This window comes from Capricornis sumatraensis, chromosome 21 (genome assembly GCF_032405125.1).
Source record: "Capricornis sumatraensis isolate serow.1 chromosome 21, serow.2, whole genome shotgun sequence".
In the NCBI taxonomy this organism is placed as follows: Eukaryota; Metazoa; Chordata; class Mammalia; order Artiodactyla; family Bovidae; genus Capricornis; species Capricornis sumatraensis.
Window position 1 is genome coordinate 24,768,268 of NC_091089.1, and position 26,408 is coordinate 24,794,675.

Below are 26,408 nucleotides of genomic sequence, written 5' to 3' on the forward strand. Positions count from 1 at the left end.
TTTTATCTGGAAAAATACAATACCTGATAGTGATAAGTGAGGCTGTTGTCCATAATATTGCCTGTGGTATACAGCAATATACCACCTTGGCCTTCCCAGGTGACTCAGTGGAAAAGAGTCTGCCTGCAATGCAAGAGATGCGGGTTGGACCCCTAGGTTGGGAAGATTCCCTGGAGAAGGAAATGGCAACCCACTCCAGTATTCTTGCCTGAGAAAACCCATGGACAGAGGAGCCTGACAGGCTATAGTCCATGGGGTTGCAAAAGAGTCAGATATGACTTAGCGGCTAACAACAATATAAAGATACGAAATTTACTGAAGAGACCTTTTCCAGATTCCTTTCGAGTGTCAATCAGGCAAATGTAAGAGCCAGATTTTCTGCATGACTTTGCACATGATTATCAGTTCAGTTCAGTCGCTCAGTCGTGTCCGACTGTTTGAGACCCCATGAATCGCAGCACGCCAGGCCTCCCTGTCCATCACCAACTCCCGGAGTTCACTCAGACTCACGCCCATCGAGTCAGTGATGCCATCCAGCCATCTCATCCTCTGTCTTCCCCTTCTCCTCCTGCCCCCAATCCCTCCCAGCATCAGGGTCTTTCTCTCCAAATTGGGAAATGGAGGTTAAGTGAACTTTTGGATCCTGCCTCACAGATCTTAACTTAGTAAATTTCATTAATCTCGAGATTTTTGTTTCCATTTGCTAAAGAAAAGCAAGTTACATGGTTATCAGTAGAACTGAAGTATGTCTATTTGTATAAAATGCTTTGTTCCACTGCAGTCTGAAAAAAAGTGGCAATTATAGTCAAAAGCTTTCAGTAAATAATTGCAGTGGATACTCCACAAGTGAGGGGCGAGGTCAGAATGTGAATGAAGAGAGAGAGACCTGGAGAGTTCATAATTTACAAAGTGGTTTGAAAAGATCTCTGTCCTTCCCAGCTTCATGTTAAGTAAGGATTTCAAAACCTTTAGTAAATAGGACCAAGCCCAGGCAGATGCTAAAATCCCAGTTCATGATAGCAGAGCAGGATTAGAAACTTGTTGAAAACTCAAGAAATATTCTGAGTCCTGGGACTTTGAGAGCTTCTAATGTAACAAAATGTGAGCACTTTCTTTCTGCCACAAATCACATCACTGAAAGAAATGTGATAGAGCCAGTACACACAGTTCACCTGACGCATCAATTCATGGTTGTCCATAGAAAAGTTTTGACCCAAAAGTGATGCTATTATTTATTCATTACTGCAGCTTATATTGGCTCTTTAGTATATTTAACATTTATGATTAAATAAAAATATTTAAGTTATATTCTTATGATAAATATTTCACCATATTATAAATATCACCAAATAAAATGCTACATTTTCACTTTTCAGCTAGCCTGGAGACATACAACTGGGTAAGAAACAGCAAGGTAACAGTAAGTTTAAAATAAGTATATTATCCTGGGTACCATTTTATCAGTAGCTTCAGTATATATTACCTTGTGAAGTGTGAAAATATTATATATCTTTGCTTCACTCCTTTTTAAAAACCTGTCCTGTTCAAATAACTACCCAACCATGAAATCCTATCAATTCTTCTCAGATTTTCTCAACTTTTTGTTTGTTTGTTTGGGATTTTTTTGTTTGTTTGTTTCCACCAAATTCATATCACCTGAGAGGTAGAGAAAAGCAATAGCTTCTGGGAGTCGTCCTGGCAAAGCACTTTCTTTCCAATCCATTCTCTCTCTCTCTCTCTCTCTATATATATATATATATATATGTAGGTAATTGTAGTTTATAAAAGTAGTATATACATGCTTAGAATCTGAGGACTACAGAATATATAATATTAAATATGCAGTTAATTTTTTTAAAACTATGCTTAATTCCTGTAAGGTCACAATTATATCAACATAGTATTTATTTTCTACTATAAAAGAAATTCAACATACTTCCATTAATTTTCTCCTCTCCATTACTGTTAATATGTAGTTATTCCAGTGGTTACCTTTATAACTTCAAGCCCTAGTCTTAAAATTTCTTGACTCTCTCTAAGGAATGTCACCTATTAACTCTTCATTTTATGTTTCTTCTCAACTTTCCTCCTTTAATCTGCATAGTTTTACCATTATGTCTCCTTTATCCTCCTTTTTCTTACCATTATTCTCCTTTATATTTGCATTATGTTCTGTGACTGTAGTTAAGGCTTCCTTGTTTTGACTATAGATTGCTTTTAAATTTGAAATCTAGGAAATGGCATTTATGACTATGCAATTTCTTATTCTCTCCAAACTCAAGTGGTATTACCTTTCATACAGAAATAAAATGTCATTATATCTTGTAATCACATAATAATATAATATCAAGATCAAATGAATCTTTTTTTTTTCTACAGGCTATTATTCCAAAATACACCTCATTTTAAGAGTGAAATTGAATTTTTAACAGATGAGTTAAATATGTAGATATGTTCTCTGTATCTCTATATTTCTATACCTATACAGTTTTTTTTCCTAGAGATTTTAACTATTTTGGTGGGGCAGAAGAAACATATATCATCTTATGATAAAAAAAAAATACTCAGATTCTAAGCCTAAATACATATAATAGAATGACCTTTTTTTTCTGCAAGACATTCATCACGGAATCCACTATCTAATTTGTACCAATTGCTTTGATATTACTGCTGGTATCTTGATATTTCTTGTAACTGGACTCTTCCAATATTAGTTCCATAGTTTTTTGGCTGTTAATGTATCCTTTATTTTATTCTCTTTTATTTTCCTAGACTACATCTTCAAGTTGTTTTGTTGAGAGGCTAAGAGAAGTTTTAAAGTAAGAAAATGTCTATTTGTTTTCATACTTTATTCGTAGTTGGGCTGAGTACAGAACCATAGTTCCCAACTCAATCCCCTCTGAACATTGAATGCATGGGTCCACTGTCTCCCAACCTGTAGTATCATGTACCAAAGTTCATGCCATATAGGCGATCACTCTTCTGTGGGTAATCCTCTCAAGGTCTGACATTTTCAAGGTCTAAACTCAGACGCTCTAAGTCTCTTTTATCCTGAAATTTCACCAGTGTGGATTTGGGAATTTTATTTTACTCAACCGTCAGTGGCCTCTCCTAATCTGAATTGTTATGTCTTTTTTCCTCTCCATTGTCTTTATTTTTCCTTTAGGGACTCTTTCTAAATAATGGTGGAACTTTAGGATCATCTTTCCATATCACCAATACTTTTTTTTACCTTTTCTATTTTCTCATGTTTGGCTCTATACTCTGGAATAGTCTTTAGCTACATTCAGGAAGTCTTTCTCTTGACTTTCAGTTTGTAGGAACTCATGTTTTCTAACTGCTTTGTGTCCATAGCTGCTCTTCTTTTGAAAAGAGGGTAGTGAAGTTTAATGGATGCAATACTTTTCATACTGTCTAAGAGTAATTAGATTTTTTCATTGTCTTCTTCTATTCTCAGAATTATTTTATTTGGATTACAATAATTCTGTGAATCATTTCACCTATCCTTTTTTCATTTTTATTTAGATTAAAAAATTAGTAAGCAATATAATCATATTTCTTTCCATCTTGTAGATGTTTATCAATTTCTGGTCCTCATTCATGTTTCCAGAATGGCCATACCTTTATTCTTTTAAAATTTTATTCAGTTTGCCAAAAATTTGTTTGGGTTTTTCTGTAAGATGGTATGGAAAAACCCAAACAAACTTTTTTTGCCTACTTAATATTTCAGTTGAAGATGTGGAGAGAGGAGAAACAACTTAAAAACTCACTTTCCTACAGAGTATTTGCATTGTCTTCAATATTTCCTACTATCTAAAATGTCAAGCTTACATAACTTAGTCTGGTATTTGGGACTGGATGCAGTTAGATCTCAGCTTGTCTTTCTTCTTAATCCTCCATTTATCATGTTCAAGAATCAGTCATCCCCCTATCCCACTGAGCAGGGTTATGCTCTGTTTTCCTGCATCTTCTGACTCATGCCTGTAATGTCCTTTTTCTTCTTTTTTACCTACTCACATTTTACAAAGGTAGGTTGGGCTCAAAGTCACCTTTCTGAAGTCTTTATGAGCATCCTAAGATGGCCAAAAATCTGCATTACTTAAAAACATTTGAGTTCTGTATAAATGATTGTTTTTTGAGCTGACAATGTCAGTTTTTTTCAACCAAAATTTTATCTACCATATTTATTCTGAAACCAAAAATAATTTTACCTAAGTGAATCCACCTGCAAAGCAGGAGATCCCAGTTCAATTCCTGGGTCAGGAAGATCCACTGGAGAAAGGATAGGCTACCCACTCCAATATTCTTGGGCTTCCCTTGTGGCTCAGCTGGTAAAGAATCTGCCTACAATGTGGGAGACCTGGGTTTGATCCCTGGGTTTCGAAGATCCCCTGGAGAAAGGAAAGGCTACCCACCAAGTATTCTGGCCTGGAGAATTCCATGGGGTTGCAAAGAGTTGGACATGAATGAGTGACTTTCACTTTCATGTTTACTTTCAAATGGGATAAACTTTTAAAGGCAGATGTTTCATGTGTTGATATCTTACTAAACAATGCATGCTAAGCAGCTTCAGTTGTGTCCGCCTCTGCAACCCTATGGACCATAGCCTGTCAGGCTCCTCTGTCCACGGGATTCTCTAAGCAACAATACCAGAGTAATCTCTTAAGTCTCCTGCACTGGGAGGTAGATTCTTTACCACTAGTGCCACCTGGGAAGCCCCACTAAACAGTAAACATATCAAAGTGTTGATGAGATGCAGCTTAAAAAAATAGTCTGCCTGAGTTAGGCAATTTTCATTATAGATTGTTTTCTTGATCAGGACACAAGAGTGGTTAGACATTCTTATTTCAAGAAAGCTGTGTAGAATTGTTATGCCTGGATGGAGGCAACAGTATCATTGCACAATGTTCCAAGTACTCAATTCATATTTTTTGACAGACCAAGCAAAGTTTCTAAGCCAGACACTGGAAAAAGATGTGCTTATGGTTCAGTCCAACTTAGAAGCCAAAGTAATGTTTCGTGAGTAGCATTACCTCACACAGATCTGAAAGATCTCTCTCCCTAAGAGCGAAAATAAAATTAGCGACCAGATCCCATGAGAGAAACTCTACCAGGCAGATATTCTATAGCCTAGTCATTGCCTTGAGAAATAACAGAATGACACGTCAGTATTTGGAAACATCATGGTTCAGTTAAGGCTTGACACCATATCCCAAAGCAGCCGTATGAAGTATTGGAAAATAAAATATCCTCATGTCCTAGGGTTAAGTCCTTTAGGCAGGAACTCTGAGGCTTATTACTACCTTGACTGTTCATGTTCCCTAATATGGCTGACATCAACCTGATAATCTGTGATTCATTTGAATGGCTTTCTTGAAGACTCAAACATGACTAACTTGAGAACAGAGACAAACACGTCAGTGCATGCATTTTAAGCAGAATGATATTTGAAGTAAGAGATGCTGAAAATCTGTCATCTGCAAGTCACTGGGCAGCCTGATCCCAAGCCAGTTTTATAGTCTGTACAGAATTCAAGAAGTATATGCATGCATGCTAAGTCGTTTCAGTCATATCCAACTCCTTGTGACCCTATGGACTGTAACCTGCAAGGCTCCTCTGTCCATGGGATTCTCCAGGCAAGAATACTGGAGTGGGTTGCTGTGCTCTTCTCCACAAGAAGCATATATTAAGTACCTAATGTCTAGGAGTCTGCTCAGTCATGTCTTGACTCTTTGTGACCTTGTGGACTCTAATCCACCAGGCTCCTCTATCCATGGAATTTTCCAGGCAAGAATACTGGAGCAAGTTGCCACTTCCTACTCCAGGGGATCTTCCCAACCCAGGGATCAAACCTGCATTGGCAGGCGGATTCTTTACCACTGCACCAGCTGAGAAGCCCCCAAAGTCTGGGGGAGGGGATGGTAGTTAAGATATAATGCATTGTCTATTGCTCTTGAGAATATAATGTTTGGACGTTAAAAATTACATATGTGAGGTGAAAGTCACTCAGTCATGTCCGACTCTCTGTGACCCCAATGACTATACAGTCCATGGAATTCTCCGGGCCAGAATACTGGAGTGGGTAGCCTTGCCCTTCTCCAGGGGATCTTCCCAAACCAGGGATCAAACCCAGGTCTCCCACACTGCAGGCAGATTCTTTACCAGCTGAGCCACAAGGGAAGCCCATATATGAAACATTTATTTAAAATCCAAGATACTATCCAATCAGAAATTTCATAGTATTATAACTAGTATTCACAAGGGATGTGGAAACACAGAAGAATGAGACTTCCAGTTAGGGGTATCAACCAACCAGTTATGATCTACAAGTGTAAAACCTTCTAAAGTTAGTTTTGAAACAGACTCCGCACATCAAACAAGAGGGTTGGAATAATAATGGTAAGCTGACTCTAAAGACTTGCACAGATATTAATACTGCAATCATGAGGATGTGTGGCAGCATGGAAACTACTCATGACAAAGTGAAATAAAAGGCAGCATCCCAAAGTATGCCTAGGGGCTCCCTGGAGGCTCAGCCGTCAAGAATCCACCTGACCAGTGCAGGAGACGCAGGTTCGGTCCCTGGATCAAGAAGATTCCCTGGAGGAGGAAATGGCAACCTACTCCAGTATTCTTGCCTGGAGGATCCCATGGATAAAGGAGCCTGGCGGGCTACAGTCCATGGATCTCAAAAGAGTCAGACATGATTTAGTGACTAAACAGAAACAAACAAAAGTACTGCACAAGGTATGCTTACAACTACATCAGATTACATGAAGGAGGGCATTTGTAGGATATGGGTAGGATTACAGGTGTTTGCTTTTTAAGATATCCACTATTATTATTATTTCAATAGCGGAAATTTTAGAAATTCTATAGAAGAAAATATACAAATAGACAGGTTAGCAGGCAGGCAGCATTTGAACTCCAGGAAATGTTTGATTAGATGATAGTAAGTGATCTAACATACCTCTCATAAAACATATCATGAAAGAAAGTGAAAGTCACTCAGTTGTGTCTGACTCTTTGCAACACCATGGACTGTAGCCTGCCAGGCTCCTTGTCCATGGAATTCTTCAGGCCAGAATACTGGAGTGGGTTGCCATTCCCTTCTCCAGGGGATGTTCCCAAACCAGGGATTGAACCCAGGTCTCCTACATTGCAGGTGGCTTCTTTACCATCTGAGCCACCAGGGAAGCCCAAGATACATCTTAAGTTATGCAAGTATCAGTAAGTTTGAGACTTTGCAAAGATGGTGACCAAGATGCTGGGACCTGTCTTTATTTCTTGTCATTTTCATCCAAATGATCGCACATCTATGACACTAATAGTTGTATTTCCATGGCGAGGTACCTACAATCAACACAACTGAAGTGGTAGGGTGCAAGGTGGGCAAGAGAGGCGGAATACAGGTATAACTTCTGAGATAATCGGATTGCACACACACAATTAAAGTCATTTGCCTCCTATTGCCTCCACTCTACTTCCAATCCCACCCTGAGGTGTTCTGCGGCTGGGGTAGTTCTAAGCATGGGCATCCAGCCCTGAGTATTGCTTGTGGAAGTGACTTTGGATTCATACCTGTCAGGATTCTTATCTTGCCTCTACCACTGACCAGCTCTGTGCCTTGAATAAGCGAGCCACCAGTTTGAGACTCCATTTCCTCCTTTCTAAAAAAGCAAAAGCAAGTTTCAAAGTGGACATCTAAAGATGAATAAGATGGTAATGAGTGTGAAGCTGCTGGCAGAGTATTTGTACCCACTTGGCATTAAGTTTGTTCGCTCCCCCCTATTTTCCTTTGTACACAGGACTCTGGTGTTCAGGTATCAGGGGCAAAATTCAGGCAGAAATGAAGGTGACTCCCCTTTAGCAGTAGGTTGTTTGCAGGCTTGCTCCCTCCCCCATGCTTCCCCTCCCATGCATTAGCATCCCGACTTGATGGCAGGATGAGATCAGGCCAGACTTGTTTGGACATTAAAGATCAGAGTGAATTTCCTGGGTTGGCTCTATTTGTAAGCTGTATTTAGAACTTTGGTCCTGTCTAATCTGGCTTTTATTTATTTATTTGTTTTGCCACGTGGTATATGGGATCTTAGTTTCCTGGCCAGGGATAGAATCCACACCCTCTGTGTTGGGTTCTCTGTGTTGGAAGCACACAGCCTTAACCACTGGGCCACCAGGCAAGTCCCTAAACTGCCTTTTAGAACTAGCTGTCCAATACAGTAGCCACTGGCTGCATGTGGCTACTTACACTGAATTAAAATGAAATAAAGTTAAAAATGCATAAAAGTGTTCCTCCATCACACACCTCAAATAATCAATGGGCATATATGGCCAGTGGCTACCAAATTATCTGGTATAGACAGAACATTTTGATCACTGCGAACAATTGCAACTCCACTCTGGTTTCTGGGGGTATCAATGGGAATAAGAAATGTCATAGGCTTGTATATTTTGGAAATGAATCCTTTGTCAGTTGTTTCATTTGCTACTATCTTCTCCCATTGGTTGTTTTTTCACCTTGTTTTTTAACGACGTTCAGCCCAAGAAGATAAACTCAGATAGTGAAGCAGGGTAGAAGAAAAACACATTTCTTGATTAGAGGGACTCAGTATACACAAGCATTCTAGGCACAAGCCCATGAGAGACATCAATAGCATTCTCTCCACATACCACAAGCCACTTGCAAAAAAACTGTGATAAGATATGTCAACTTCAGTAATTTAAGTGACATTTGTGCTAGAAAAAAATGAGCACTTCTTAACCAGATCCTGGTAGTCTGTGCATAAGGCAGAAATCTATAGGGATATACAATTTGTTTAAGGCACACAAAGGCAACACTTGCCTCCAGCACAAGTACCTGTGACAGACAACACAAGTTTGTGAATGGGAGATGAGACACCATCTGACTTGGTACACTGTCCAAAGTTTCATTCTGAATCAATCAATTGCTATTAAGGGTGGCCCCCAATAACCTATTCTGTCAACAGGGGGCCCTTGTGAGTTAATTATAATCACTGTACAAACGTCAAACTCATAAACCAAACAGTATCTGCAGCTCTTAACCCAGTCACTAGGCGCCGGCAACATTTTCAAAAGAATACAGCATTTGCCCCCTTTAACGTAACCCTACTGTCCTTGAGATCAATTTCATGTTTCCCTCAAAAGGAGCCCTTATGAAGTTTTCATCTACCCAGGTACATACGCCTCATTTGAACTTCTGAACCCTTTTGGGGGTGCAGGGAGCGGGGGGGAAGGTGCTCTGCCTAGAAGATGAGACAACTGTAAGTTGATGGCCTCCAAACCCCAGTGGATGTTAGTGCTTCCAGAGCGCCCTCCGCTTCCTAGTCGGCGGTCTGTTATTATTCGTGAACCAGTCATCTCAATACTTTGCCAGTTTCTTTAGATCTCTGACCTTCCACCTTTCCTCCCTCAGCAGATGGTCTTGTCTGGAACTTCAGAGGGTAATTGAAGCCACTAGACCAGCGTTTAACTTCCTGCCCCCAAACCTACACATTTACCTGCAAGGCAGCCATCTTATCCTGTTTCTTGTTTGTTGCAATGAAGAGGCATGTCCTGGCTAGCTGCCTCCTGCTCTCTAACCTTCTACCAGACCCTTCCTTACATGCCTTTTCTACTGACTCCTTCCCAGAGGTATTTGAAGTGGTCAAGTCTCTTGCAGTCACTCTCAATCAACCCTTCTTCCCTATAGGTCCCTCTTTCTCTCCTCATCCTTAGAGCCAAATATCTCAAGGCTTATCTAGAGCTGCCCTCTCCATGTCCCCCTCTCTCCTCAACTTCCATGCTGGATCCCACTTCCACCATGAGATTGAAATCATCAAGATTACTAACAACCATTTTGCTGCTGAATCAGTAGGCACTTTTTAGGCATTATCTCCCTTAACCTCTGTGAGGCGTTTGGGTTTATCAATCCTTGGCTTTTTGCTTAGTCTCCCATCCAAGGGCTAACCAGGCCTCCTGCTTAGCTTCTGAGATCAGACAAGACCGCACACATTCATGGCGGGGTGGCTGTAGACTTGCTCAGTCTCAAATGTTATTTTCCCCCGGCTTCCATGAGAGCATACACAGCTGGTCTTTCTCCCATGTTTCTGGTTAATCACTATCAACCTCTCTCTCTCATTGTAATGAAACACACAGAGAACATACCATTTTAACCATTTAAGTCAGCAGTACATTCACACTGCTATGCAGCCATCATCAGCATCCTTCTCGAGAACACTTTTCATCTCACAAAACCAGAATGCTATGCCCATTAAACAGTAACTTTCAAAAAACAAATAACTTTCAAAAAACTTTCAAAAAACAAATAACTTTCAAACATTCTACTTTCTTATATGTAGAATCTAGAAAAATTATACAGATGAACTTATTTACAAAGCAGAAATAGATACACAGAAGTAGAGAACAAACTTATGGGTACCAAGGAGGAAAGAGTGGGTGGAATGAATTGGGAGATTGCGATTGACAAATACACACTGCTGCTGCTAAGTCACTTCAGTCGTGTCCGACTCTGTGTGACCCCACAGACGTCAGCCCATCAGGCTCCGCTGTCCCTGGGATTCTCCAGGCGAGAATACTGGAGTGGGTTGCCATTTCCTTCTCCAATAGATGAAAGTGAAAAGTGAAAGTGAAGTTGCTCAGTCGAGTCTGATTCTTAGCGACCCCATGGACCACAGCCTACCAGGCTCCTCCGTCCATGGGATTTTCCAGGCAAGAGTACTGGAGTGGGGTGCCATTTATACACTACTATGCATAAAATAGATAACTAATGAGAACCTACTGGATAGCACAGGGAACTCTACTTAATGCTCTGTGGTGACCTAAATAGGAAGGAAATCTAAAAAAGAGGGGATATATGTATACGAGTTGCTGTTGTTTAGTTGCTAAGTTGCGTTCAGCTCTTTTGCGACCCCACGAACTATAGCCTGCCAGGCTCTTCTGTCCATGGGAATCTCAGGCAAGAACACTGGAGTGGGTTGCCATGCCCTCCTCCAGGGGATCTTCCCAACCCAGGGACTGAACGCACATCTCCCGCACTGGCAGGCGGAGTCTTAGTCACCAGGGAAGCCCATATATACGTATACCTGATTCACTTTGCAGTACAGCAGAAACTAGCACAACACTGTAAAGCAACTATACTCCAATAAACATTCAAAAAACAAAAAACAGTAACTCTTAGTTTCTCCTCCTCCCCAGACCTTGGCAAGCACGATGCTTGCTTCTGCTTTATGAATTCGGCTGCTCTAGGTATCTCATGTAAGTGGAATTGTATTCTCATGTAAATGGAGCTTTTCTGTGACAGATAATTCACTTATCATCCTCAAGGTTCATCTATACTGGAGCAAGTCATAGAATTACCTTCCTTATATAAGGCTGAATAACATTCCATTGTATATATATACCATATTTTGTTTATCCATTCACCTGTTGATGGGCACTTTGGTTGCCTTTGGGTATTGTGAATAATGCTATTATAAACATGAGTGTACTCTTTTTTTCCCCCTTAATCCACCTCTTAAATATTGGTGATCTTCAAGGTTGTAACCTCCTTGGGCAGTTTAACCCATATTCATGGCTTATTGTTTACATGCTAGTGACTCCCAAAGCTATACCGTGGTTCAGTTTTTCTGTTTTGGGATTCGGATCCATATATAGGAACATATATCCTCTTGGATGACTGCTTTTTACTTTGGCATCCCTGAAGGGGTCCCCAAGGATCAATTTGTGCTCCCGCAGAAGATGCTGCTCCATTAATCCCCTCTTGATACACCTTATATAAGATGTATTCCCTATAGCCCTTACCTTTCTCTTCTCAACACTGAAATAGGGTTACCACATGGAAAGCACTCAATAGATGTGCTGAATGAATGAATGAGACCTCAACCCTGTCTATTTTGCTTTCTAAACTGTGCTCAAACTTCTCTCTACCCTCTGCGTGCTAAGTCGCTTCAGTGGTGTCTGACTCTAACCCCCAGGCTCCTCTCTCCATGGGGATTCTCCAGGCAAGAATACTGGAGTGGACTGCCATGCCCTCTTGCCAGGGCATCTTCCTGACCTGGGGATCGAATCCTTGGCTCTTATGTCTCCTGAATTGGCATGTGGGTTCTTTACCGCTAGAGCCACCTGGGAACCCCCCCACTGTCTCCATCACCTAATCCAGACGCTCGTCAGCATCTTTCACTTTGTGCCTCTGCTTCTAATCTCATCCTCTCCTGATCACTTTCCATACAGAGTGACCATCCTCAGATAAAAATGATAGAAGTTCTACTTCTCTACTTAAACACCTCAACCATCCCTTTGAAGATACAACCCAAAGTTCATCACTGGCCTCCCAAGGCCCTTCCTGATCTGCTTGTCCACCCAGCCCTCCTTCTCACTATCACTCTGATGCTGCAGCTCATTACTGAGCCTCTTTCAATTTCGCTGATACACCATATGCTTCTCATATTTTCTTTCCAGGTCTTTGAAGATGCTACTCTTTCTGCCCAAACAATCCCTCGTTCTCTGCAGTCCTCCTCTGATCAACAGCTGCTAGCTCCTCCTTTTCCTTCAGGTCTTAGATGAGATGTCACCGCCTCTTGGAAGTCTCATCCAACCTCCCTGTCCCAGTCGTGGCTTTGCTGTCACTGCTGGGGGATCACAGGAGGCCATGGGGGCCCCTACCATAGTGCTCAGCACCCCGAAGCAGCAGCTGCCCGTTTTATTAGTGTCCCCTATGGTGAGCCATAGCTCCATCAGGGCTGAGACTCTTTCTTACAAACATACCCTCTGCACCTTGCACAGAGATGGGGCCATGGTAGAAGTTTAATATTTAACATGCAATCCTGCAAAAATAATTCAGCCTGGGACATTTCAAGCATCCAGGAAAGTAGAAAAAAACTGTATAACAGCAATAACATATAGCATATTCATAAGCTATATTCTGTGGTTAACATTTAGCCATATTTTCTTCATCTAATCATCTTACTCTATTTGACAAATCATTTTTAAGTAAATCATAGAGAAAATGAATGAATTCATCAGTATTACCAACATGTCCACAGACCATAGAAAATAAACTACTGAAGAAAAGGATAAAGAAATTGGAATAGAAACCTTTAAATCTCTACCTAACTGCAGTTAAGTGTAATTCAGAAATGAGAATGTTAAGCCGTGCATCAGATACTTTTATAAATGTAGTCTCACTCCATCATTTAATTCTCATGAGCCTTACAAGGTCAACTCATTAATAAACAAAAGAAGCTTTGTCAAGAACCTGTAGCTCTAGGAGGTAAGGAGAAAGAAAATAAACATTTGCTGAGCGCCCATGATGTATCCAACACTTACGTTACTGCCAATTACTCTCACAACAAACTCAAGATGTAAAAACTCAGTGAGGTCAAGTTATTGGCCCAGCACCTAAGGGAGGAAAATGGCAGATGTAGGAATTTGTTCCAGGTTTCCCTCTCTTTCCACCACTATTCATTACTATTTAAATTACAATTTAAAATATATAACATAAATTTTTTTTTGCTGTGATCCAAGATGACTAAAAAGCAAGAGAGTTCCAGAAAAACATCTATTTCTGCTTTATTGACTATGCCAAAGTCTTTGACTGTGTGGATCACAATAAACTGTGGAAAATTCTGAGAGAGATGGGAATACCAGACCACCTGACCTGCCTCTTGAGAAATCTGTATGCAGGTGAGGAAGCAACAGTTAGAACTGGACATGGAACAACAGACTGGTTCCAAATAGGAAAAGGAGTACGTCAAGGCTGTATATTGTCACCCTGCTTATTTAACTTCCATGCAGAGTACATCATGAGAAATGCTGGACTGGAAGAAACACAAGCTGGAATCAAGATTGCCAGGAGAAATATCAATAACCTCCAATATGTAGATGACACCACCCTTATGGCAGAAAGTGAAGAACTAAAAAGCCTCTTGATGAAAGTGAAAGAGGAGAGTGAAAAAGTTGGCTTAAAGCTCAACATTCAGAAAACAAAGATCATGGCATCCGGTCCCATCACTTCATGGGAAATAGATGGGGAAATGGTGGAAACAGTGTCAGACTTTATTTTTTTGGGCTCCAAAATCACTGCAGATGGTGACTGCAGCCATGAAATTAAAAGACGCTTACTCCTCGGAAGAAAAGTTATGATCAACCTAGATAGCATATTGAAAAGCAGAGACACTACTTTGCCGACTAAGGTCCGTCTAGTCAAGGCTATGGTTTTTCCAGTAGTCATGTATGGATGTGAGAGTTGGACTGTGAAGAAGGCTGAGCACTGGAGAATTGATGCTTTTGAACTGGGGTGTTGGAGAAGACTCTTGAGAGTCCCTTGGACTGCAAGGAGATCCAACGAGTCCATTCTGCAGGAGATCAACCCTGGGATTTCTTTGGAAGGACTGATGCTAAAGCTGAAACTCCAGTACTTTGGCCATCTCATGTGAAGAGTTGATTCATTGGAAAAGACTTTGATGCTGGGAGGGACTGCGGGCAGGAGGAGAAGGGGAGGACCGAGGATGAGATGGCTGGATGGCATCACTGACTCGATGGATGTGACTCTGAGTGAACTCCAGGAGTTGGTGATGGACAGGGAGGCCTGGCGTGCTGTGATTCATGGGGTCGCAAAGAGTCGGACACGACTGAGTGATGGAACTGAACTGAACTGAAGATGACTAAAACACATATTCTTGCTTCTACAGGCACAAGGAATGCCTAGGCTAACTTTTTAGTTCTTTCTAGCCCTGTGGTATAGTGGGCTTCCCAGGTGGCTCAGTGGTAAAGTATCTGCCCTCATACAGGAGACATAGGAGACACAGGTTTGATTCCTGGGTCAGGAAGATCCCCTGGAGGAGGAAATGGCAAGCTACTCCAGTATTCTTGCCTGGAAAATCCCCTGGACAGAGGAGCCGGGCAGGCTACCATTTATGCAGTTGCAGAGAGTTGGCTGTGACTGAGCACACACATACACGCCCCTTCGTGGTATAGATGAAGCAGAGAAAGTGACAACGGTGTATACAGAAAAAGCAGCACATGAGATCAGAAGCCAGGGACCTGGTGCCCTGGCTTTGTCACCAAATGTCTGACACTAGGCTAGTCACCCAGCTCTCTGCACCCAACAACGTTCACCTGTCAAACGAGCCGGATGATTACTGAGGTTCCTTCCAGCTGTTACAAAACAAAACACGCAGGAAACTCTGTGCTTCTTAGTGCTTTGCCTCAGTCATCAGCTGGCGAGGGTTGGATGGAGGTCTTCCTGATCCCAGCCCCAGGTTTTGTGCACCAGTGAATGTGCTCCCTGGGGCAACGAACTGTAAATGGAGGCCGGTGTCAACTGGAATGTTGGTCAGTACAGGCAGAATAACTTCAGACTTCCAGAAGCATGTCTCCCACAGATTCTAACATGATGACTGCAGATGAAGACGGTGCCAGAAGTGGAGCCAGGGAAAAGTCCCTGCTCAAAAAAAGCCCTAGTTTCATCCCTACCGCTTGCACCCTCTTCTAGTTGAGCCATCCCACTGATCACACTTATACCTTTGGGGGTGGGGGGTACAGAAAATTTTATGTAATTTTTATTCATTTTTATTGAAGTATTCTTGCTTTACAATGTTATGTTAGTTTCTGCTATACAGCAAAGTTGGCTACATGTTTTCATATATGCCCTCTTTTTTGGATTTCCTTCTCATTTAGGTCACCACAGAGCACTGAGTAGAGTTCCCTGTGCTCACAGTGGGTTCTCCTTAGGCATCTATTTTATATATATACACGCATATATATGTATTTTATACACAGCATCAATAGTGTATACATGTCAATTCCATCTCCTAATTCATCCCACCCCTCCATGCCCCCTGAGCATACAACTTTTTTTTTTTTAAAGGCTGTTTATCCCACTAGAGAGTAAACTTTAAGAGCTCTGTCTTTTCCCCTTTATATTCCTAGCTTGTAGCAGGGGACTTGGCATGTAGTTGGCAATCAAGACATGCTTATGGAATGAAAGGCAAATCTTACCACCTCCAAGCATCCCAATGCAACTTATGTTCAAAGTTCAGCTCAGACACCATCTCTATTCCCCCTCATCCCTCCCAAATGCCCATCATATTGTTACTGTGTTTCTTCCATGATGTGTCTCATCTAAATTTTATTACAGTTATTTATGTGTGTATCTTAACTCCCTAGTAAGAGCAAAGTCACACAGACGCTATCCTCTGCTCACCATTAAAACCCTATTATACATAGTTCGTACTTGCTGTTCTTCAGTTGCCTAGTTATGTCTGACTCTTAGCGACCCCATGGACTGCCACATGCCAGGCCTCCCTGTCCCTCACCATCTCCTGGAGTTTGCCTAATTTCATGTCCATTGTATCAGTGATGCCATCCAGCTGCCTTAAGTCTTTCCCAGTGATAGTTCATAGTAGGCACTCAATAAATACTTGTGGAAGTAGAATGTCATCTATATACATACAAGCATACATTCACATACACAAAGTAACTGTCCCAGTTCTTTAAATATAGAAGACATTAATTACTATTAAATTAAGTACTATTTCTTATAAAGTTGTGGTAAGGCTAATATCCTCAAATTGCAAACACTTGTAGAATACTCCAAACCTCTTAAGAAAAGATATGGTAAACTAGACTAAAAGTCATAAAACTGGTCACATCCTTGGATAATATTACTTCTGGGATATTGTCCTAAGGCAAAAAACAAACCAAACCAACCAAAACAATAACAAAATGTACCAAAAAAAAGTTAGTACAGCATTTTTTAGTGAAAAATTAGCAACTATTATGGGACATTGAAGCAATATAATACTATTTTGTCCCAATGATCTTTCCGATTACTCATGAAAGATTCTTGTGACTAACACTAAATAAAACACAGAGTTCACATCCACTGCTACCCACTCTAGAAAAACAGAAATACTTATGGGAATAGCAAATATGCACAAAAAAGAAAAATAATTATCTTAGAATAGTGTTGGTAGATATATTTTTTCCTCAAAGTTTCCCTTAAATTTATTGTTTTTATAATAAAAAAAATTTGGTAGAGTCAACATTAACCCATCTCTAATGTGGCTCTATTTCCCATAGACAGCTATTTAGTGAGGGTCAAAGTGGCAAGCCACTCCAGTATTATTGCAGGGAGAATTCCATGCACAGTGGAGACTGGCAGGCTACAGTCCATGGGGTCTCAAAGACTAGAGCGTGACCGAGCGAATGAGCAGACATCATCAAAGCGTAAATTAAAATGTCTGCTAATAGCTGTCACTCCCATATTTAACTCGAGCACTCAAGTGGTACTGACTAAGGGTGCTATTCTGTGTCATGAATACAAAGCACAGGCATGGTGTGCAGATACAGAAACAAGTTTGGATGAGAAGCAAGAAATTAGATCCGTTAAGGGAATCTCAGCAACCACACAAATGAGAACGAGATCACTCACTGAAGGAAACTATTCATACTGGTTTTTGATGGGGTTAAATGAGGAGGCTGCCGCCCAGCCAGGGGTATGAAGAGAAGGCAGAGGAGTGAAGGATGGCTGTCTGCTTGAATCACTACCATCTCCTGTCCCTTGACCATGTATTATCTCACATTAAAGCTGTAAACCTGCCAGCCTAATGCCACTGGCTGCCTGTATTTGCCAACAAAATTCTATTGGAACCCAACTAGGTCCCGGAGAAGGCGATGGCACCCCACTCCAGTACCCTTGCCTGGAAACTCCCATGGACGGAGGAGCCTGGTAGGCTGCAGTCCATGGGGTAGCAAAGAGTCGGACACGACTGAGCGACTTTCCTTTCACTTTTCACTTTCATGCATTGAAGAAGGAAATGGCAACCCACTCCAGTGTTCTTGCCTGGAGAAGCCCAAGGACGGAGGAGCCTGGTGGGCTGCAGTCCATGGGACTGCTAAGAGTCGGACACGACTGAAGCGATTTAGCAGCAGCAGCAGCAGCAGCAGCAGCAGCAACCAGGTCCATTCACTTACGTTCATTATGTTTTCATTCTACGACGAGTTGGATACTTGTGACAGAGACTGTACGATCAACCCACAAAGCAGGAAAGTATTTACAATGTAGCTCTTTACAGAAAAATAATTTGTTATATAAGCTATATAAGGAGATTTATACACAGATGCCCAGTTTAGGGTCAATTTTTTTCTATTATTTTTTTCTTCAAACATGCCAGCATAGAAGATAAATTATACAATCACCTTCTTTACCAAGCAGAATTTTGAGGGTGAAAGGGAGTGCTAAGTAGATACTATTCCAGGACAACAGAAGTTACCTAGGACAGTCCTGGACACCAGATCTATGGGCACCCTCCCGGGGCCTAAGTGTATGTGTGTGCTTAGGTGCTTAGTCATCTGACTCTTTTGTGACACTTTGGACTATAGCCTGCCAGGTTCCTCTGTCCATGGGATTTTCCCAGCAAAGTACTGGAGTGAGTTGCCATTTTCTTCCTCCAGGGAATCTTCCTGATGCAGGGGTTGAACCCAAGTCTCCATGCCTCCTGCACTGCAGGTGGATTCTTTACCCACTGAGCCAGGAGCAGGTTTCAAAGGGTATTCAATGCCTGTCCAGAGACTACTTTTCTCTTTTTGAATGAAGTATAGCCAGACCACCTTACCTGCCTCCTAAGAAATCTGTATGTAGGTCAAGAAACAACAGTTAGAACTGGATGTGGAACAACAGACTGGTTCCAAGCTGGGAAAGGAGTACATCAAGGCTGTATACTGTCACCCTTACTTAACTTATATTTGGAGTACATGATGCGAAATGCCAGACTGGATGAAGCACAAGCTGGAATCAAGATTGCTGACAGAAATATCAATAACCTCAGATATGCAGATGATACCACCCTTATGGCAGAAAGTGAAGAGGAACTGAAGAGCCTCTTGATGGAAGTGAAAGAGGAGAGTGAAAAAGCTGGCTTAAAACTCAACATTCAAAAAACTAAGATCATGGCATCTGGTCCCATCACTTCATGGCAAATAGATGGGGAAACAATGGCAACAGTGAGAGACTTTATTTTGGGGGCTCCAAAATCACTGCAGGTGGTGACTGCACCCATGAAATTAAAAAGACGCTTGCTCCTTGGAAGAAAAGCTATGACCCACCTAGACAGCATATTAAAAAGCAGAGACATTTACTTTGCCAACAGAAGTCCATCTAGTCAAAGCTATGGTTTTTCCAGTAGTCATGTATGGATGTGAGAGCTGGACCATAAAGAAAGCTGAGTGCTGAAGAACTAGTGCTTTTGAACCGTAAAGTTGGAGAAGACTCAAGAGTCCCTTGGACTGCAAGGAGATCCAACCAGTCCATCCTAGAGGAAATCAGCCCTGAATATTCACTGGAAGGACTGATGCTAAAGCTGAAACTCCAGTACTTTGGCCACCTTATGGGAAGGACTGACTCTGGAAATGACCCTGATGCTGGGAAAGATTGAAGGCAGGTGCAGAAGGGGATGACAGAGGATGAAATGGTTGGCATCACCGATTCGATGGACATGAGTTTGAGCAAGCTCTGGGAGTTGATGATGGACGGGGAAGCCTGGCGTGCTACAGACCATGGGGGTCACAAAGAGTTGGGCACAACTGAGTGCCTGAATTGAACTGATAGTTGATTTATAATGCTGTACAGCAAAGTGATTCAGCTTTCCACCTATCTATATGTTCTTTAAAAAGTATTATTCTCAATTATGGTTTGTCATAGGGTATTGGATGTAGTCCCTTGTGCTAGCCAGCAGCACCTTGTTTCTCCATTCTCTGTATAATAGCTTCCGTCTGCTGACCTCAGCCTCTCGTTCCAGTCCTTGTCACCCGCCTCCTCCTTGGCATCCATGGGTCTGCTCTCTATATCCACGAGCCTGTTTCCGTTTCACAGATATGTTCATTTGTGCCATATTTCAGATTCCACACAGAAGTGATATCACATGGTATTTGTCTTTCTCTTTATGACTTATTTCACTTAGTTTGGTAATCTTTAGTTGCATCCATGTTACTGTGAATGGCATTATTTCATTCTTTTCATGGCTGAGTATTATTCCATTGACTACCCCATCATCTTTATCCATTTCTCTGCTGATGGTCACTTAGGTGGCTTCCATGTCTTGGCTATGGTCAACAGTGCTGCTACGAACACAGGGGTGAAAATATCTTTTTGAATTATAGTTTTGTCTGGATATATGCCAGAAATGGAATTGCTGGATCATATGGTAATTCTATTTTTAGTTTTCTGAGGAACCTTCCTACTGTTTTCCATAGTGTAGCCACTTACATTCCCACCAACACTAGAGAAGGGTTGTGTTAGGGGCTGCCTTTATGTGCATACAGAAAGCACAGGTGGCTCCTCTTAGTGGTTTTTCTATTTCAGTTGCTCTCAGATGCCTTTCTACTTCCTTCCCTGTGTCTCAGAGCTCTGTCCTAGGTTCAGCTCTGGTTCTTGAAGAGTCTAGCTATTTGGGCACCACTCAGGGTACACACAGCATCTCTACTTTCATTAGAGTAAAAGGGGCAAATTTACTCATCCTATTTAAATAAAGCTTAATCATTTCAAATCATTGCAAGTAAGAATTTTGTACCTGTAATCACTTGGTTTAATATCTAGGCAATTCCTTAAAATTCTACTCTTAAGAATTTTCAGTTCCTCTAATCAAATAATTTATTTTAAAATGACCATCAACCATAGCATTTTATCCCAAAGAGATCCCAAGACAAAGACGGTATATTACCCATTGATTTGAGCTTTTAATACTCACCAATACTGTTTGGAAAATTATTGAAGAATGAAGTTACTAATTTTGTCCTTTCAGAATGATACAAAATAAAACAGCACATATTCCACCCCTCCCACCCTCAAGCACACACATCTGTCCCCTACCCCTGTAAAAGTTTCAATGCTATGGGCAAAAAAAAATAAAACCAAAGATCTTTAGAGCACCCCGAATGAAACCCAGGATGTTACACTTGGTGAGACTATTCCCTGTGTGAACAGCTTTGAAATCTCTCAGAATGGCTTTCCAAATATTGCCATCTGGTGGAATTTCAGTTAATTGTTCCTTTGTTCTAGTGAGCTCCTGGAATATTAGATAGAGCACTAGTGGGAAATAACAGAAGGTCAAATGACTGTGTCTCAAACACAAATCCCAAACTGGGGGAAAAAAAAAAAATGATGCTTTCTGAGCTTTCATCTGCTTTAAGACACCCATCTCTACTTTAAAGTCAATGGCGCAGTGGCCTGGATTTTTAACAAATAATCCCTTCTTCATAATTAGAAATATCCTGAGGAATCTTGGTATTTCCTCACTTCACTTCTCATCAGGAAAATCTCCAAAATTAAACTCTAGCTGGCTTGAGCATTTTTAGAGGAATTGCTGATAACAGCTAATCAGCTCTTGGTACACATAGGAAATGGAATGTTGTTTGAAAAATAATGTTCGAGTGAAGCATGTTTACTGGAATACTCGCTTTAACTGTATAACGGAATTTTGAAAATAAATTTGTTACAAAGGCATCAATAATACGCACTCCAGTTTAATCTGTAAACAGGGAGTCGTGCAACATAATTTATGTTTAAATCTTACCTTGAGCATCCAGGCTCTCTCCCTGGCTGTCGAGATGAAATGTTCCTCTGAGAAACGGGATACTGGCATAGAACAAATGAAAAAAAAAAAAAAAAAAGCATTTAATGTGATGAAAACATAGGAGCAGAGAGTTATAATTTAGTTCATTAGATGTGGCCAGCAATGGAAGAGAAAATCAAAAAATGCACAAACTATCCACATTCAACTGATTGTATCATATGAGAGAAAGTCAGCCAAACACTAGGTTTCTCAGCTACATTCTGTCAATCCTTGGGTTGATCAATTATAGTTTGAGAGTATTTATATGATAACAGTCCTATAAAGGGAATTTTTTTACCTTCCCCCACCCTGATAGCCTGGTGTGATGGGAATTATGTGTTAGTATATAACTGGGGAACCAGGGCCCCCAGTGAGGTATCAAATGCCAACATCAATTAAAGTACTGACTTTCCCAAAGTTGGGTTAATTTGCAGACTTTATATCTAGTATCAACATAGGCTTATTCTTCTAGTTAAAAGATGTGTTTAATTTTAACAGGATAAGCATTATAAACAATGCCAGGATCAAACTTCTATGTGTGTTTATATATGTATACACATACACACATGTATATACACACCACCAAGGAATTACCTTTTTTTATATGAATTTGCTATTTATATTCAAATCATGCTTTGACTAAATGAAAAAGTAAACTAATGAAGGATAGATCCGATTCCAGAGGCTGAGAAATGCTTGTGAGCTCTGGGTTTTGGGGGTCCCAGGTTGGGGGTGAATGAGACCTGGGGCAGCTGCTTGTGGCTTAAGCAGATGCTACTAAAAAGAACCCGAGGTGCAGATTCGTGGGAGCCGCAGGGGTCTTCCCACCACCCCCAATTAGAAATCACCCCTCTCCACCTGCCACCTAAGCCTTTGCCCCGCACATTGCTTGTCTATGTTTTCTGTATGTGGCCATTTCAGAAAAGCCTTTGGTGCTTGTTTAGTTTAAAATCAACTGTACAAAAATAAAATATTTATGACAGATCCAACACAGTGTGATTAATCCCAGACATAGTTCTGCGGATGTCCCTGGGAGAAAGATTTTAAGCAAGAGAAAAGAGGGACTTCCCTGGTGGCCAGTGGTTGGGCATGTGCCTGCAGAAGCAAGGGACATGGGTTCGATCTCTGGTCCAGGAAGATTCCACATGCCGCAGAGCAACTAAGCCTGGGCACCACAGCTACTGAGCCCATGAGCCACAACTACTGAAGCCTGTGCACCTTCGAACCTGAGCTCTACAGCAAGAGAAGCCACCATCCTGAGAAGCCCGCATACTGGAATTAGAGAGTAGCCCACACTCACTGTAACTAGAGAGAGTCCATCTCTAGCAATGGAGACCCAGCACAGCCAAAAATAAATAATCAAAAATTTTTTTTTAAAGAGAGGCATTTGGCAGTTTACAATTTTTTTTTTAATAAGGGAAAGAGTAAAGGAAAAAAATAAAGCAAACAACAAAATGGTAGGTGCTGAGATGACAAGCAATGGCAACAGCTGAATTGTCAGTGTTATACCACTCAGTAAGAGAGTTCAAAAGTCATTTATATAATTTGGCTTGTATAAAAATCAGAAAATTTAACGTGAATGGTTTCAAAAACTGACATCAGGTAAGCTAATTTTTTCCCCCTTAATAGAAATTCCTTACATACTTCACAGAATTTAATTTTATGAGTGTTTCATATCTTTCCCATAATTTAACAAGAGTTAATAAAGCTAAAAAAGTCTGGTTTTAAAAAAAATCTGTTCCTATCCACATCAGTTCCTTTTCCTAAGTCCTCCCATCTTTGAGATATTTTAACTGAATCAGAAAAAAATTTTCAGTTGCTGTCTTTATTTAGCTAGTACCAGTGGCTATGTTACTAGGCAAAATGCTGGCTATGAAGCTAGGAAGCAAGAGTGTAAGATTCCTAGTTTTTCTATAAACCAGATAATTAGCCCTTAGAAAAGTCAAGGTCAGCTGTACACAATTGGCCTTTTTCTGTTTTGACTACAACAGCCTATTGCGAATTTTTCAACAGCTGCAATGGATCAGTTTGGGGAAGAATGAGACCATTTCTTGAATACCCCTGCACAAGTCATTTGACATATTTTATCTCATTCAAACCTCAAATCCATCTTATTAAAATGAAAAGACTGAGGCTAGGAGCAGCGGAGCAGTCTCTCAGTATGACGCAACTAGAGAAGCAAGTCCTAATTGAGTCTGACAGACTCTGCTGTTAAGTCCACACGGCATCATTGTAAAAGCCAGCCTTTGCCATTGATTTGAAACTCCTGGAGAGTGCCTGGTACACTCCTGGGATATAGAAGATGCTCAGTGAGGTATGGCCTTGTGAGGGTGGAGATCTAAGTGGGCGTGGCTGGTCAGGTGAACGTTTTTCTCTGGGCTGTCTGGCACATGTAGACAAGTTATTGTCTATAGATTTCACATTTTAAAAAAGATCTCAAAATAGATCACTGTGTAAATGTGAAATGCAGAACTATCAAACTTTCAGACAAATTCTAAAATAAGAGACAAGCTTTGGGATCTAGGGCCTGACAAAGAGTTTTATGTTTTTGACAACGGAAAACACGATCCACACAAGGGGAAAACTGACAAATTGGACTTCACCAAAATTAAGAACTGTTGCTCATGTGAAGCAGATACAAATATAAGGTATAAACCAGGAGAAAATATTTGCAGACCCCACATCTGACAGAGGACATGTATCTAGAATAAGAGCTCTCAAGACTCAGAAAACAATTGGGAAAAGGGCAAAAGACACTGACAGACATTTCACTCAGGAGGATATACAGATGAGCACATGAAATGACAGTCAACATTATTAGCCACTGCTGCTGCTGCTGCTAAGTCGCTTCAGTCGTGTCCAACTCTGTGCGACTCCAGAGATGGCAGCCCACCAGGCTCCCCCGTTCTTGGGATTCTCCAGGCAAGAACACTGGAGTGGGTTGCCATTTCCTTCTCCACTGCATGAAAGTGAAAAGTGAAAGTGAAGTCACTCAGTCATGTCCGACTCTTAGTGACCCCATGGACTGCAGCCCACCAGGCTCCTCTGTCCATGGGATTTTCCAGCCAAGAGTACTGGAGTGGGTTGCCACTGCCTTCTCCATATTAGCCACTAGGTTAGTGAAAAAACAAACAAACAAACAAACTGTAATTCGATATCACTAGACACTTATCAGAATGACCAGAATAAGCAATAGTAACAATCTGAAATTCTGATACTGTTCATGGGGTTCTCAAGGCAAGAATACTAAAGTGGTTTGCCTTTGACTTCAATATTTCCCAGGGAAAGATTGAAAGCAGGAGGAGAAGGGGACAACAGAGGATGAGATGGTTGGATGGCACCACTGATTTGACAGACATGAGTTTTAGCAAGCTCCAGGAGTTGGTGATGGACAGGGAAGCCTGGTGGGCTGCAGCCCATGGGGTCACTAGGAGTCGGAGAAGACTGAGTGACTTCACTTTCACTTTCATGCATTGGAGAAGGAAATGGCAACCCACTCCAGTGTTCTTGCCTGGAGAATTCCAGGGACGGGGGAGCCTGGTGGGCTGCCGTCTCTGGGGTCGCACAGAGTTGGACACGACTGAAGCGACTTAGCAGCTGCAGCAGGAGTTGGTGATAGACAGGGAAGCCTGGTATGCTGCAGTCCATGGGGTCACAAAGAGTTGAACATGACTGAGTGACTTGAGCTGAACTGAACTTGCCTTGGGCTTCAAGGAGATCAAACCAGTCAATCCTAAAGGAAATCAGTCCTGAAAGTTCATTAGAAAGAATTGATGCTGAAGCTCCAATACTTTGGCCACCTGACGTGAAGAACTGACTCACTGGAAAAGACCCTGATGCTGGGAAAGATTGAAGGTGGGAAGAGAAGGGGACGACAGAGGATGAGATGGTTGGATGGCATCTCCAACTCGATGGACATGAGTGTGAGCAGGAATTGGTGACAGAGAAACCTTCGGAGAAGGCAATGGCAACCCACTCCAGTACTCTTGCTGGAAAATCCCATGGATGGAGGAGCCTGGTAGGCTGCAGTCCACGGGGTCGCTAAGAGTCGGATACGACTGAGCGACTTCACTTTCACTTTTCACTTTCATGCATTGGAGAAGGAAATGGCAGCCCACTCCAGTGTTCTTCCCTGGAGAATCCCAGGGACAGGTGAGCCTGGTGGGCTGCAGTCTCTGGGGTCGCACAGAGTTGGACACGATTGAAGCAACTTAGCAGAGAAACCTGGCATGGAACAGTCCATGGGGTCACAGAGAGACACGAATGAGTGACTGAAATGACTGAAATTCTGATGAAGATGAGAAGAAACTAGATCATTCATATATTGCCTGTGAGAATGTAAAATGGCTCGCTACTCTAGAAAATATTTGACTGTCATAAGAAACGAAACCAAACCAAAAATGAAACGTGCAGCTATCACACAACCCACCCAAGGTACTCCTGGCATTTTCCCAGGAAAGTTAAAACTTTTTATTAGTGGATTTATTCATAGTAGCCAAAATCAAGGCAACCCAGATGTCCTTTGACAGGTTAACAGTTAAATAAACTGATATACTCATTCCATAGAATACTGCTGCTGCTAAGTCACTTCAGTCGTGTCCGACTCTGTGCGACCCCATAGACGGCAGCCCACCAGGCTTCCCCATCCCCGGGATTCTCTAGGCAAGAACACTGGAGTGGGTTGCCATTTCCTTCTCCAATGCATGAAAGTGAAAAGTGAAAGTGAAATCGCTCAGTCATGTCCGACTCTTAGCGACCCAATGGACAGCAGCCTAC

General features: G+C 41.5%; 1 protein-coding gene across 1 annotated transcript in view; it reads right to left on the minus strand.

Moving 5' to 3' along the window:
* MAPRE2 (microtubule associated protein RP/EB family member 2) overlaps positions 1-26,408 on the minus strand; it is a 188,512-nt gene that overhangs the window by 134,049 nt on the left and 28,055 nt on the right. The window contains exon 2 of the mRNA XM_068993538.1: positions 21,594-21,655. The gene's annotated coding sequence lies outside the window, so the exon portion shown is untranslated. The remainder of the gene's footprint in view (positions 1-21,593; positions 21,656-26,408) is intronic.